Here is a 15,296-nt window from a genome sequence, read left to right as displayed (position 1 = left end):
TTACTGTGGATGAAACTTGCACAAAACCATTGTGATTCCAGTATGAAAGGGTCTCTTCTGATACGCTCCTGGGGATTTACACCACTGAGTTTAGTGTGTTGTACAGCTATGCTGCTTTCTGCTGGATTGACACTACTTCTTGTTCTGTCTGGTGTTTTAACAAACGTGGTCACATCTCTAAAAGAAGTGTGGTTATTATATATTCCACAGCAGAACTAATTGTTGGGGTTTGTCATTATTTAGCAAAGCGCCAAAAGGAAGCTATCCACACCATTTACAGAGTAGAGTGCAGAGTTGAGTTGTTGCCGTTATTTGAAGAACACGCATGGAGATTGTTGTACAATCTAGATTAAAATGATTTATTGGTGAAGTACATTTAGATAGGAAAGACCTAGTCCTATCTATCAGCTACATTATGAATAGGAAGGGAGAGAGAGATGTTTCCATCTACTCTCTAAGAGGAAAGGAAGAGGACTGACTCTTTACTGGAAGTACCTGAGGAGTCGAGGCAGGGGCCATAGAGTAGAGGCAAGAAGGGACAGGTAAGGAGACCCTCACTAACTACCTCTACTCCCAATACCCCAAGTGGTCATTAGGAGAGCTGGTGCGAAAGATTGATGCACTAGGACTCCATCTCCAACACTAATAGTAGTAGCTTCTTTACAGTAAGTGCAGTTTCTGACCTAATTCCAAAGGAACATGGGAGTCTCTTGTGCAGAGTTGAATCTCTCTCTCTCTCTCTCTCTCTCTCTCTCTCTCTCTCTCTCTCTCTCTCCATCAAAGTTTCATGGTCAGCATCAAAACTTCCACATGATCTAGAAAGCTGGGCTTTGGGATGTGTTCACGACCATCTAACTAGCCTGGGACAAGTTTATCCTGTAGCAGAGGCCTGTACAGAGCAAGCCAGGCTGCACATGGGACATCTCAAGCTGTTTGATGTGGCTTGTCATGCACTGAAATCACGCTTGATTGTGGAAGACCGGAGTGGACTTCAATGTTCTAATCAAAGACATGCATCTCTGCGGGCACAATACAAGCGGGAGTTGCTATTCTCTTATAATGAGCCAGCCCTATTGGTATCCTAGGTATATTTTGGTGTACTTAAGCTTTGCCCATATATGGCAAAGCTTTTCTTCAAGCAATTCGGAGTGTGAAAGGTCAGACCAGATACTGGTGGTCACCAGGGAGCTGTTGCTGAAAATGGCCTCCTAGGATCTGATCTCCATCTTGCTGCTAACACTTAGAAGCATTGTGTACAGCTTGACAATTGCACTGGGATTCTCCATGTCTCCTGCGAATGGGCTTGTGGAGATTTACAATGTGGCTGCTGCATTGCAATTTCACCAAGTACACATGCACAAACCCAGTGAAGGTCATTCACTTCAAGGAGGCTGTTGTTGGGGTTTGTGATTATTTAGCAACGCACCAAGGAAGCTACCAGGCATTGGAGAAGATCCTTTCTCTTCTGCTTCTGGTGGAGAAGGAATGCCCCATCCTCTTCTCTTTTGTATTTGCATGCCAGGGTAATAGGAGATGTTTCCGAGTTCCTTCACCTCTCTTTCCTTGTTCAGGTGCTGTCCAGTCTCATGGCTGCCTTCTTTTTCCTCACATGTAATAATCAAGTCAACAACCAAAGTTGGGATGTAAGTCCATCTATTGTCTCTGAATCTGGAATATAGGCAGGGGTCAGCTTTTCCTTCCATCAACCCCTCCTTAAGTAGTAGTTGATTTAGTTTCTCATTCCACACTCTGGCTGCTTGTTTGAAGCCATAGATGCTCCTTTCTGGTTTGGACACAAGCCCCTTTTTTCTAGGTACCTCCTAGCCTGGTGTCTGTTTCATGTAGATGTCTTCTTCGGTTTCACCATGAGGGGCAGTGTCCTAATTGAAGTGTATGTCACAAGTGGTGCAAAGGTCCCATTGTAGTCCTCACCATAGATCTGGGAGTATCCCTTGGCTACTTGCCGTGGCTTGTAGCACTCTACATCCCCTTCTGCAACCTGCTTGACTCTGAAGACCCACTTGCATCCCACAGTCTTTCTTCCTGCAGGTATTGACACAAGTCTCCAAGTCTCCTTTTTGTGCAGGGAATCAATTCCTTCGAATGCTGCTTTTCTCCATGTCTCACCTTGTGTCAGCTGGCATCTTTTCTTTCTCTTGACATGTGGTGGGTTCTTATAGCTCTCCTCCTTTGGTCACAAGTGAGAACCTTTTGGGTGGAACCCCTTTGTGGGGCCTCTGGCAGGGCCTCAGTTCTGCCTCAGGCTGTGCAGCCCCTTCTGAATCTGTATCCCCTTCTGAACCTCCTTCTGGTCATGGCACAGATTCTTCTCTTGCATCATGAGACTCCACTCACGTGGTTCCTCTTCCACCTGCATCTCTGGCACAAGTTCTGGCACATGACCTTTAGTTGGCCCTTGTCTCTCATCAAAAGACACCACATTGCAGATCCTGACCTCTCCATTTGTAGGATCAAGGGTTCTCTATCTCTTTTGGCCAGGTGCCTATCTAACCAACACTCCCAGTTCGCATTTGCGATTGAGTTTGGTTCTCCTGGCCTTTGGGACGTATGCATAAGCCACTGATAAAAACATTTTGACATGCTTTAGAGAGGGTTTGTGCCCAAGCCATCCTTCAAATGGTGTCTTGTCTATTGCTTTGCCTGGCAATCTGCTTTGCAAGGACTTAGGAACACATAGGAAGCTGCCATAGACTGAGTCAGACCATAGGTTCATCTAGTTCAGTATTGTCTGCACAGACTGGCAGTGGCTTCTCCAAGGTTGGGAGAAGGTTGGGGACCACCCTGGTTGCATATGAATGGGAGACTAGCACTGTAAGAGATTCCCCTTAGGGGATGGAGCCGCTCTGGGAAGAGCAGAAGGTTCCAAGTCCCTTCCCTGGCTCCTCCAAGATAGGACTGAGAGAGATTCCTGCCTGCAACCTTGGAGAAGTCACTGCCAGTCTGTGTAGACAATACTGAGCTAGATGGACCAATGGTCTGACTCAGGAGATGGTAGCTTCCTATGTTCCTATGACATCAGAATGTATTAGTTCCAAAGGACGCTGTGACTCTGTGTCTGTGCAGAAAAGCTGGGTCTTACCCCTTGATTAAGTAAGCAACACTGAGCCCTTGTGGCAGCTTCTCTGCATGACTCCACTTTAAAGTCCTTACTAAGGCCATTTTCCCCAAGCTCATTTATCACATGGATTTGCCGATGTGCTAGTCTTTTCGGCCATATGGTAGAATGGTCCTTGTGTTTGCATGAGGCTGCAAGCCTGGCCTGTTCAGTTACACAGTCCAATTGAAAAAGCACATCTTTACGCATATAGGCTGTCATAAGGAAATCATCCTTCTTAGCTGATGTAGCAAACTTTGTCCTCCAAAGTCACTTTGCAACCTTTATTGACTCCATCTCCCACAGAGCTCAAGTTACTCTCCATATCAGGGACTAAGAGGGCATCTTGGATCAAAATCTTTTCCATTTCCCCATCCAAATGCCTACAATACAGTTCAGCAGTTCCTCTCCTGGCTGAATAACTACTGTTCCCATCAGCAACCCAAACAGCAACTTTGTCATTTTTGTCTGAATCGATCAACAATTGAGGGGGATTCAGGGTATTTGGGGTAGCGCCTGAATCAATAACAAAATCATTCCTGTCATTCCTGGTTGCTACATTGAAAGACTTGTCTTTTTTATTCTCTCTCTCTCTCTCTCTCTCTCTCTCTCTCTCTCTCTCTCTCTCTCTCTCTCTCCTCTTCTTTCATTCCAGCCTGCTGTTTGCTTCTCTGTCTATGAAAAACACTTAACTTCCTTTCTATTGTTGAGCCCCTGGTGGCGCAGTTGTAAAACTGCTGCCCTGTAACCGGAAGGTTACAAGATCGATCCTGACCAAGGGGCTCAAGGTTGACTCAGCCTTCCATCCTTCCGAGGTCGGTAAAATGAGTACCCAGAATGTTGGGGGCAATATGCTAAATCATTGTAAACCGCTTAGAGAGCTTCCAGCTATAGAGCGGTATATAAATGTTATTGCTATTGCTATTGTGTCAACAGACTGAGAGTCATCTCTGGAGCTATGGTAATCAGGTTTTCCTCCTCTAGGATTCTTTCTGCAGTTGCCGCCTTCAGGATCTGGGCAATTAGTGTTCAAGCCTGGAGCATGTGCCTTTCCTGAGAGAAGTCCACCATCAAGTGTGTCATGTTGTCACTCACTTTGGGGTTCAAAGGCAGGCTGGAAGCTGGTGCCATTGTGACTCTGAAGAGCAGACATTAGGAAACAGACTTCCCCAAGACTTCAAATGCCATCAGGCAATGGCTATGCTGTTCAGCATAATATCAGTTGTCAGCTCTACAGCCCTGTGGAAACAATGTAGCTGCAGCTTATAACAGCAAGCAATGTTGGTATCCAAGCAGTTGTGGAAAGCTAAACAACACTTGAGATTGACCCTCATGGTTGCCCACTCGCCCTTTTTAGGACAGGGAACTCCCTCTACTTGTAAACCTCATGAGCTGGTGAGGCCTCAGCCGTTAAGAGTTCAGAAAACTTTTGCTCTCCACCTGAAAGAGACATCCCAATTCTCAGAGAAGTTTAAGGTCACCCCTTCAAACCTTCACACACACTTCACTCAAGGCATTTCCAGACTTCTCTTCCTTGGGTTTGCACCCAAACGGACCAACTCCAGCATCCATGAACTCATTCTTCTACCTGAATATTGGCCCCTCCAGCTATGACTGATGCATGGCCTCCAAGTGGGTTTTGGAGTACAAGTCCTCCCGGCCCAGCCCCTGCCAGTAAAAATATTGGTGGCCAGGAGAAAAAGGGGGCCCACCTACAACTATAAGGCTATCATTTACTTTTTATAAGAAATAAATAAAATTTTCAAAAATACATAAGTGGAAAAAAGGTACAATTAATTTTTTTTGCAAAATAAATGTATATTTTTAGTAATTACAGTGTACATATATTGTACATATTACTGGCAGTGTACAGTACAGGTTGTTATAATTGAATTTTTAAATTTTAAAATTTTTTAAATAAATGGTGGATATTTTTAAATAGTTTGCTTGTACTGAACATTTTACACATTAACAGATAGTTCAAAAGCATATTTCATGCAGTCCACTATATTAAGAGCATTTGTTTGAGTTCACTAGATGATTGTGCGAATCTGTCAATAATTGCTTCTGCATCCTATTCATCTAACAATTCCTTTTCAATGGATAGCAACATGTATGATTCCAAGTTCTCCTCAGACAGTGAATTTCTTAGTCTTGTCTCTATGATATTTAGCTTGGAAAATGTACCCTCACATTGGACTTGAGTAACTGATAGTGTTGCTGATGACTTTATAAAGTTCATAAAGGTTATCATATGACTTGTCATGAAGTCTGTTGGATGCCAGAATTTTTAGTACACATGATGGGCAAGTGCTACAAATTTTATACTTGTTGCAACTGGAATCCATATTCTCACCATCATTAAGCAATAGCTTTAATACAGCAAAGTTCAAAGCAAAAGAAAACAATTCCTATATTACTTGATCTTTGCTGATTTGTGGAGACAGCTTAATAATACCTTCCAATGCTTCATCTTCAAGGCCCATCTCTGCAACAGTTTTAAACTTTGCTGGGTCCAAGCAGGATAAATCTTTATACAACTTTTTGTGTTGTACAAAGCATGGATCTAGTGACTGGACAATGCAGTCCAATATTAGGTTAAACACATTTACTCAAAAATCAGCTCGAGAATCTGAGGAATTTCCTTCATCATCTATAAGCTCATCTGCCATTCTTTTCTTCTTCCTCTGCCACTTAACTGGCAATGCTGTTTCCAAAAAGTCAATTTCCAATGTTTGATTTTCATCCATATTCAACTGTGAAATTTTGTCATTACATTTGTTTACAAATTCCAGTGCATTGCTGTGAACGTTATCAAATGTTCTTGTCTGTTCCTTGTTGTTGCTGAATCTACTAAACTCCATGCAGTAAACATATCTAAACCACTTGTCTGTAAATAACTTGATAACGGGGTTTCAAATATATACAAGTAAGTAAATGCTGTCAATATTGTTTCATACTTTAGAAGATTTTGAAGTAAAACATTTGCTTCTTGTTTTGTTTTTGCATCAAGCTTGTCTGAATCTTGTATCATTGATAAGCAGGTCAATAGATTTACAAAAGTACTGACAGCGGCATCATAGGAAGCTGCCTTAAAAAGTGTCAAACCGTTTGACACTATACAAGGCAGCTTCCTATATTCCTACTAAGCTACTCAACAGCCAGGTAAGAGGGCAGGGAATAAGCATGCACAGGATCATAGGAAGCTGCTTTATACTGGGTCAGAACATTGGTCCCTCATGCACCATCACCATGAGTATTGTTGCTTGCTTCTTGATTATTTGTGGCGGAACTGTACATTGATGCGGATGGTGGTTGTGGTATTATAAAATCTGTAATAGACCTGCATCGCTTGGCTGATTCCTGCCTTTCTGCTTCTTGTCGCTCTTTGCGTTTCACTGATCCAGATTTATGTTTTTTCTTTTTTCTTTTTCCAAGTCAAGCCACTGAACACAGCTCCCCAGAGAACCCTGTCTCAGAGGAGGCACTTCCTGAAGGCCCAGCCAGGGGGTTGCAGATTTGGAAGGGGCAGGAGGAATTGAACAGGGATTATATGGGACCTGTGGGAGTGAATGATGAAGAGGTGGTGGGCTGGAGGGGCAGAAGTCACCCTTATTAAGCCTGATCTGGTGCAAAAGAAGCAGTATTTGCCAGGCAGGACTTATACGATCCAGGGAGAAGAAGTAGGCCTCAGGCTTCTGAAGAGTAGACACTACACCTACAGAGCCCCAGCCCACAGCAAACGGTCCCAGAGACATCATTGCAGAGCGTTTTCTTACTGCAAGGGGAGCATGCTGCGGAATTCCTTGCTGAATTTTAACACTCCACAGTAAATGATAGCCTTGTAGTTGTGGGTGGGCCCCCTTTGTCTCCACTGTATATTAGTGATGTGAACATGGTTCGTCCCTGGGTCCGCCTCTTAGTCAATCAAACAGACTCAGTAGGAATCATTTAGAGGCTTTATCGCTACTGCAGTCTAGCAATAGGTAATCAATAGGCTCACGCTCTCAAACCGATTACAGTTTGGTTACAGGTGCGTCTTACATTCATACAAACAATCTGAATGATGCTGACACCCTAGACACAGTATACGTGACAATAAAATGGTGGTCCAAGTATCTAGTACGCATGCGAATGATTCATTGTTCATCTGGTGACTACTCCTCATTTGGTTAAATCCTGTTTTCTTAACTGTCAGCGATAAACAGTGAGAGCCTTGTGAGAACCAAGTTTCATAGATACAATTTAGTGGAGAGAGATAATGACGTTGATCACGAGAGGCAGTGATGTCCCTGAGCTGGGCTGGGGTTACTTTAAGTTAAGATGAGGTTTTCTAAGTAAAAGGGGGTTTCTTTGCTTTTCTAAACACATCATTAGCAATAGCAATAGCAATAGCAACAGCAATAGCACTTACATTTATATACCACTCTATAGCTGGAAGCTCTCTAAGCGGTTTACAATGATTTAGCATATTGCCCCCCAACATTCTGGGTACTCATTTTACCGACCTCGGAAGGATGGAAGGCTGAGTCAACCTTGAGCCCCTTGGTCAGGATCGATCTTGTAACCTTCTGGTTACAGGGCGGCAGTTTTACCACTGCGCCACCAGGGGCTCATTAGGGTCACAGTATATTAAAAATATGAATTAAATACATACCTTTTATAGAACACATAAAACACAGCAAGCACGAGGTGAAGAGCTGACGAAGCACACTCAAACGGAGGAGGCCAACGCAAGGAAAATATTTGCTGTCTGTGCAATGTGGGGGCATGGGCAATAGCGCGCAGGTCGAGGGCGTAGGGGCTGAGCAGCGACTCGTGGATGATTTGCTCGAGGGCCAGCTGCATGGTGTCACTCAGCAGCATCTGGCCCATGATGGCGAGCGGGGTGGCGGCAGCGGTGGCAGCAACTGACCCAGGAGGCGGCAGAGGCGGGCAGGGGCCACGGCAGGCAGGCTGCCGGAGGCTCACCAGCGCCCTCTGCCCTCGGCCAGGCACCCCTGGCTGGCTGAGCGTAATATTCTTAAATATAAAGTATCCTCAAAAAATGATTTTATTTAAAAAAATTATTAAAAGAGTAATACGACGTAAATTTTAGTAGCATACAGTAATAATATTGGAACTTCTATTATATTTCCAAACTACTAAAAGGTCATTAACATTTTTAACATATTGTCTAATGTTTAAGGGGGCCCACTTCATCGGGGGCCCATGGGACCCACTTGCCATTGGGCAAGCTGACACCCTGGCCAGTCCGCCACTGGCCCCTGCTCTCGGGATCAGAACTGAATCCGAATCTATAGGACCTTTTCCATACTGGTTCTAGCTTGTGAGTGGTCACGTGTCAGTCCTTCTTCCTGCTCGGCACCAATGGACCTGGGTCAGTTCTTCCCTCCTGCCCCTCTACATCTCCTCGCCCCCTTCCCGTTCTTCTCATTTCTGCATTGCAAGTTAGACAAGTGGAGCGCAAGTGGAGTAAGACTCACTTCAAGTCCTATACATTGCAGTCTCTCAGACCCCACAATTCCTGCCGTGTCTGATACAGAGCTTTCCAGTGACTCCTCTTCTGTGATTCAGTTGATCAGTTTCAGTTTGTGACTCCTGAGGATGAGGATGCGCTGCTTGAAATGGTGCAGCTACCACCTCTTCTCCTGACCCTTCTTCAACAAGGCTTCTACTAGCTCCAGCCTGTCTTATATTTTTATTCATTTATTTATTTATTGTTAAATGTATATACCGCCTTTCATTCAATCAATCCCAAGGCAGTTCACATAGAAAAATTAAGACAAGACTATAAAAAGACACAATCAAAATATTAAGCTAAAATATACAAACATAAATATGATTTAAAATACAGGCATAAAATAACCAAACCAAAGACAAAGAAGCAGCAGTAGAGACCATCATATAAAAAGCCTGGGTAAAAAGCCAAGATTTGGCATGCTTTCTAAAAACTGTGATGGAGACCGAGGAGCGAACAGGGAGAGCATTCCAGAGTCTGGGAGCAACCACAGAGAAGGCCCTGTCCCGCATGCACGACAGCCGAGCCTCCCTCCTTGTCGGCAGCCCCGGAGCAGAGTCTTGGAAGAAACTGATTATCTAGACCCATTTCAAACTGGCTTTGGGGAGGGCTATGGGGTGGAGAATGCCCTGGTCTGCCTGATAGATGATCTCCAATTGGCAATTGACAAAGGGAGTGTAACTCTGTTGATCCTTTTGGGTCTCTTGGTGGCTTTCGATACGATTGACAATAGTATCCTTCTGGAGTGTCTGAGGGGGTTGGGGGTGGGAGCATTGCTTTGCAGTGGTTCCGCTCCTACCTCTAAGGCAGATTCCACATGGTGTCCCTTAGAGACCATTGCGCTTCAAAATCTGAACTCTCGTATGGTGTTCCTCAGGGCTCCATATTGTCTCCAAAGTACTTTAACACCTACATGAAACCACTGGGAGAGATCCTCAGGAGATTTGGTGCAGGGTGGTATCAGTGTGCTGATGACACCCAGATCTATTTCTCCATGTCAACATCATCAGGAGAAGACATAACCTCCCTAATTGCCTGCCTGGAGACGGTGATGGACTGGATGAGAGATAAGAAACTAAGACTGAATCCAGATAACATGGAGGCTCTTACTGTGCCTCTTTGGAAACCGGGTGTGTGTGTGTGTGATTTTGATCTGCCAGTCCAGGGTCACACTTTGCCAGAAGGAACAGGTTCGCAGTCTGGGAGTGCTTCTGGATTGAATCTTCTCCTTGGTGTGTCCCAGGTTGATTTCTATCAGTTTCAGAGGTGATTTCTATCAGTTTCAGCTGATACGCCAGCTGTGTCCATTGCTTGAGATAAATGACCTCTGAATGGTGGTCCATATGCGGCAACATCAGTGATACATATGCTGGTAACCTTCAGACTTGACTACTGCAATGCGCTCTATGTGGGGCTGCCTTTCTATGTAGTCCAGAAACTGCAGTTGCCAGGTGGGTCTCTGGGTCATCTCGGAGGGACTATATTACTCCTGCATTAAAAGAGCTACACTGGCTACTTATAAGTCCAGGGCAAAATACAAGGTGCTGGCTATAACCTATCAAACTCTGAACAGGTTCTGGTATTTAAGAGAACATCTTCTTTGCCATGAGCCCGACTGCCCATTAAGGTCATCGGGAGAGGTTCAGCTGCAGTTGCCACTGGCTCATCTGGTGGCTACTATTAGGAATGTGCATGGAACCGGTGAGTCCCTAAGTCCCTAACTGAGCTGCCTGACCTGGTTGCGGAGTTGGCCTTGGAGTGGCCCAGGAGGTTGTTGTTGGTGGGGGGCTTCAAGGTCCATTTTAGGACACTATCCAGCGGCATAATCCCAATTATGGTAAGTGAAATGGTATTCTTATAGCACATAACCATCCCACCTCCCTGCCCACATCCTCACATCTGCTCCAATTTGTATGAGGGCACTGTGTGAGTGCCCTCAATTGTATGAGGGCCAATTTGTATGAGGGTCCAGTTATTCCTCCATTTTGACTTGAAATACATACGCTTATTAACATGACTTTGCAGCAATCATTGCCTGTTAAGGACATTCATGTTTTGTTGGGGTACATCCCCAGCAACTGGAATCTAGCATTACATCAAGAATGGTGGATTCTTCATGCTGGAGGGAGTGGCCCCAAGGATTATAATACAGCACTGAAAGGAGAAATTTACTCCTGAATTGCAACTTTGGATAACTGATATGTGTTCCTAGTCAGCATTTGAACTGGATTGTTGCCCCCCGACCGACTGACTGAAAGGTAAAGAAGAGAAATATTTGAATCCTCACTGGTATGTTTTTCAGACTATGGGAAACACCTATATCAGGCAGCAGCGATATAGGAAGATGCTGAAAGGCTCATACTGCGTGGGAGATGGCCATGGTAAACCCCTACCAAAGAAAACCACATGGCTCTGTGCTTGCCAGGAGCCAACACAGACTCGACGGCACAACTTAAGGGATCTTTTCTTTTTCTTTTTCCTTCTTTCCTCTTCCTCCCCCACTTTCAGTAATACACAGATATAATTGTTATCCTTGATTATGTTATATACTGTACATACTACTTTAAACTTATTTGAATTAAAAGAGAGAAATTACATTGTGGTTTGAAGGCCCTACATCACTTGTTAGAATCCAGAACACCTCAATTCTAAGCTTTTAAAGGTCTAGAATTCCTATTTGATGGCATAAACGTAAAAATCTCAGTAGCAAGAGACCAGTATTGGAAGATTAAAAAGATGTTTCCTATGTGGTGTTTTTTTTGCCTATTTGAGTATTTTTGTCAGGCTAAGTCATGTTTTACACATTAGTTGATTAGTAAATAACACCACCACCCCCATTGGCCAGGGGGAGGTGGAGGAAGGGTCAAGGGTGGGGGCAATTATTGGAGGGCTTTGCAGGAGGGTATTTAAAGGGCCACCAGTAGCCTTTTTCTTCCTCTCTGCTGCCTTGTGTGGGAGAAGAGAGAGCTCTATTGCCCTGCTTACTCAGCCTTGCCTCCATTTTGCTCAGCGATTTGTGTGGGCGCTATTGTTCAGCATTTATGCCATTGCTCTGCCTTGCTGGTTGCCTGCCTTTCCTGCTTGATTTCAGCCTCTTTTTTGGGGGGGGGGGAAGAAAAGAGGAGGATGAGGAGGAGAATTAAAAACAAACAAACATCTGCCTTGCTGCAAGGCCAGCCTGCTGGCTGTGCAGCCATTCTCTCTCTCCTGCATTTTCTGTCTTTTTAAAAATTGATCAGGAGAGAATATTGGTAGAATAGGAGGTTTTTCCCCTCCTCTTTATATTCCCCCCCCCTGATTTTTTGCAGCTTCTTCGTGCTGTGGATAATCATCACTGCAGCCTGCCTGAAGCAACTCCAGCCCCAGCGTGCCATCCATCCTGCAATAATTTCATCCTTTTTTTGAGAAAAAGAGAAGAGGAGGAGGAAAATTATTTTTTTTTAAAGAAAAATCTGCCTTGCTGCAAGGCCAGCCTGCTGGCTGTGCATCCAGTCTCTCCTGCATTTTCTGTCTTTGTTTTAAATTGAGTAAGAAAGAATATTGGTAGAAAAGGAGGGGTTTTTTTCTCCTTTTTAAATTTCCCCCCTGATTTTTTGCAACTTCTTCCTGCTGTGGAAAGAGAAAATCATTCATCACTGCTGCCTGTGCCTGCCTGCCTGCCTGCCTGCCTGCACTTCCACTCCAGGCCCAGTGTGCCATCCTCCTGTGACCAGACCCTCAGAGGGGGACTACAGAGACCCAGCGTTGGAGAAGCCTTCAACTGAGTGAGAGTGGCCCAACCATTTATATTTCACACACACACACACACCACCACCACCACACACACACACACACACACAGATCTTTCTCTAGTCTCCCTTCAATTGTGTATTTGGGGTTTATTTTATCCCTGTTTGGAGGGAGGTTAAGGTTTGGGGGTTTAACTGTTCTCTAAAAGTTTTGTGATATTTGGAAGATTGGGTTTTAAATAGGGGTCCTTCAGTGTGTGTTGCCTTAGAGTCTATAGGCTGGATCCCCATTAGCTAGGTAGTAGTAGGTGGTGGTTCAACTGTAGAGTAGACTGGAAGCGTAGCCTAGTAGTGCTTTAAATAAATAATTCTTTTTTCCCCTCCCAAGAAATTTTATTTTAAAGAGGAAAGGAGCCTGAGCCTGTTCCAGTGCTTGCGCTAATAAAGGATTAATTCAGCTCAATGGTCTCAGCACTGACTCCTCCTATCCTGAGTCCTGCATACACTTTTGTGTTGTTGCTTTTTAAAAAATATTGAAAGCCCCTAGCCCAGTGGCGTATATAGGGAAAATAGCACCCAGGGCAAGCACTGAAATTGTGCCCCCCCCATCCAAACATCTGACACCCATCTTTCAGATAACTCTCTCAGCCTCATTCCCTTATTTGCAAAATGTGAACATTAACAGGATTACTTAATTCTATAACTGTAGGAAGAAGAATGTTTTCAGCTGTAATATCTCCAAATACTATAGCACTATAGCTGCCAAAATACTGCTTTGTACCCAGCTATTAAAAGCCGATGAACCCTATACTGTATGGAATCTGATATCAATGGCCCATCTCATAAGCATATGATGGAGAAGCATTTATTTATGCATTCCATTTATATCCCGCCTTTCTTCCATCATGGAATTCCAACTATATATGTGGTCAGTGTTCCCTCTATCACGGATTCCCAGATGTTGTTGACTACAACTCCCATATTCCCCAGCTGTGATGGCTTTTGCATAGGGATTATGAGACCTGTAGTCAACAACATCTGGGAACACTGCATGGGGTTCCCAAGTGATTACACATCCAGGCACTGACTACAACTGGATCTGTTTAGCTTCAGCAAAGGGGTTGTATTATATGGCCTCAGCCCATGGGATGAAGTAGAGAATAGTGCTGCAGTACTCTGTACACTTTGCACAGAATTCACAAGGAAGATGCCAAAGGGCCAACTAGCATGTAGGAAACGACACTATCTTGGGGTACTGGGGGTGGTTTGAGTGTGTGTGTGTGTGTGTGTGTGTGTGTGTGTGTGTGTGTGTGTTTTGCTAAGTTTCTTATAGCTTGAACACACGAGAGGCAGAAATTCAATAAGTACAGCTTTTTCTAGCATGAAAGTATAGTTCCAAGAAATCTGCATCTATTGAATTTTTGACCTGTCGTGGTTGCTAAAGACACAGAATCTCTCTTAGGAAACAGGTGGCAGCCCTATTGATTGTAGGTATGGTAAAAGAAATCGTTGTTACAGATAGTCTTATATTTAAAAAAAAGGATGGCTTAGTATCTCTTATATGTACATGCTCATATTCATACATGATCTCTACCTCAGACACACACATGCAAGAATGATATAATCTATATAAACACAACCTCCCTGTGTTTTCCCACCACTCCTTATTTCAGAGGCTCTTCTTAACGCAATTTCAAAGACACTAACAATCCCCAAAGCAACCAGCCACATTCTATATTTCTAGAGCATCTTTACCTCCAACAACCAATCCTGAACTCTAGCAAAGCAACCTGAGCTTGTTCACTGGGTATAACTTCTCACACAAAGCTAATTCAAACCAATTTCAGGTTTAGAAACTATGGAGGTTCAGATAAAGGACTTGAAGCAAATGCTCTTCTCATCAATAGTTTTGATAATGTCTCTTGTTTGTGTGTACTTAGAAGACCTGACTACACATGCGTAAGAAATTATTTTCTGCGACTTTTCATTGTTTACTCTCTGGGTTAGTCACAAATTACTCCAAAAGGGGTAAATGGGGTCCATCAGGTACAGGTCTTGGCAGGATTATGCAAACTGCTACCTAAATATGTAGTAAAGACCAAAGCTTTTGTGAGGGATCAGACAAACCCCCCCTCTTTTTTAAAAAGTCAGAGAGACCCTAAAAAGGATGAACAATCTCTATCAGAGAAATGGGAAGAAAATCGCTCTCCCCCTCTGCTCTGAATCTTATGCTGAACAGGCACCAACAGGGGCATTCAAACTGCAAGAGCATTTCAGTTAAAAGGCTTCAGCAAAGTACTGTTGTGAGTGTAGAAGTGAGACAGAAGACTATTGACATTTATACTGTTACTGTTACATGAGTAAGTGGTAAGCTGCAGATATGTTTTCTTCTCCCTTCACAAGTATGAGCGTTTCTCTTTTCCCCACCCTCCTGTTATCAGTGATATCCAGGATCTGCAGGTGTTGAACTACAACTCCCATCACCCCCACCCTCAATTGATTGTGGCTGGGGAATGATGGGAGTTGTAGTTCAACTGCCAAGAGAGAGTCACGTTTGCCTGTACTCCCTGCCTAGGGGATACTAGAGTTGCAAGCTAGAAGCATTATAGGAAAGCATAACCCCGCTCATTCTCCACCCCTTTTCCCCTCTGTTGCAAAATTCCGGTGCTTTTGTCTAAGAGCCACAAGGCAAGCTCAACTCAGCACTGAATTTGCATTGCAAGTGCTGAGGAAAACTTCATGAATAGCTCACTCCCCCTCCCCCACGAGGAGCCAGAAAAGCTCCCTCCTCCCCCCACCCCTCTTTCTGCCAGTTGCAGGTCCCTCGCCTCGCCTTCCCTCCCCTGCGCCCCAGCTACTGTCTGCTGGGACTCACCAGGCTGCAGCAGAAGCTCAGGGTTTCTCTGCATCCAGCTGAGCTCTCTCAGAGGTG

General features: G+C 44.2%; 1 long non-coding RNA gene across 3 annotated transcripts in view; it reads left to right on the top strand.

Annotated features, from left to right (window-relative positions):
• The window catches only part of LOC128348036 (uncharacterized), a 30,733-nt gene extending 15,889 nt beyond the window's left edge, over nt 1-14,844 (top strand). The window contains exons 4-5 of one of the 3 annotated variants that reach the window (XR_008317888.1): nt 10,939-11,017; nt 11,945-14,844. This is a non-coding gene — a long non-coding RNA (uncharacterized LOC128348036). Of the gene's footprint in view, nt 1-10,938; nt 11,234-11,944 lie in introns of those variants that run through there. The other 2 variants (XR_008317887.1, XR_008317886.1) reach the window with 2 other exon arrangements.
• The last annotated feature ends 452 nt before the right edge of the window (nt 14,845-15,296 follow it).

This window comes from Hemicordylus capensis, chromosome 2 (assembly GCF_027244095.1).
Source record: "Hemicordylus capensis ecotype Gifberg chromosome 2, rHemCap1.1.pri, whole genome shotgun sequence".
Lineage (NCBI taxonomy): Eukaryota > Metazoa > Chordata > Lepidosauria > Squamata > Cordylidae > Hemicordylus > Hemicordylus capensis.
The sequence above is the reverse complement of the archived record's forward strand: the minus strand, read 5'-3'. Positions and strand labels throughout refer to the sequence as shown.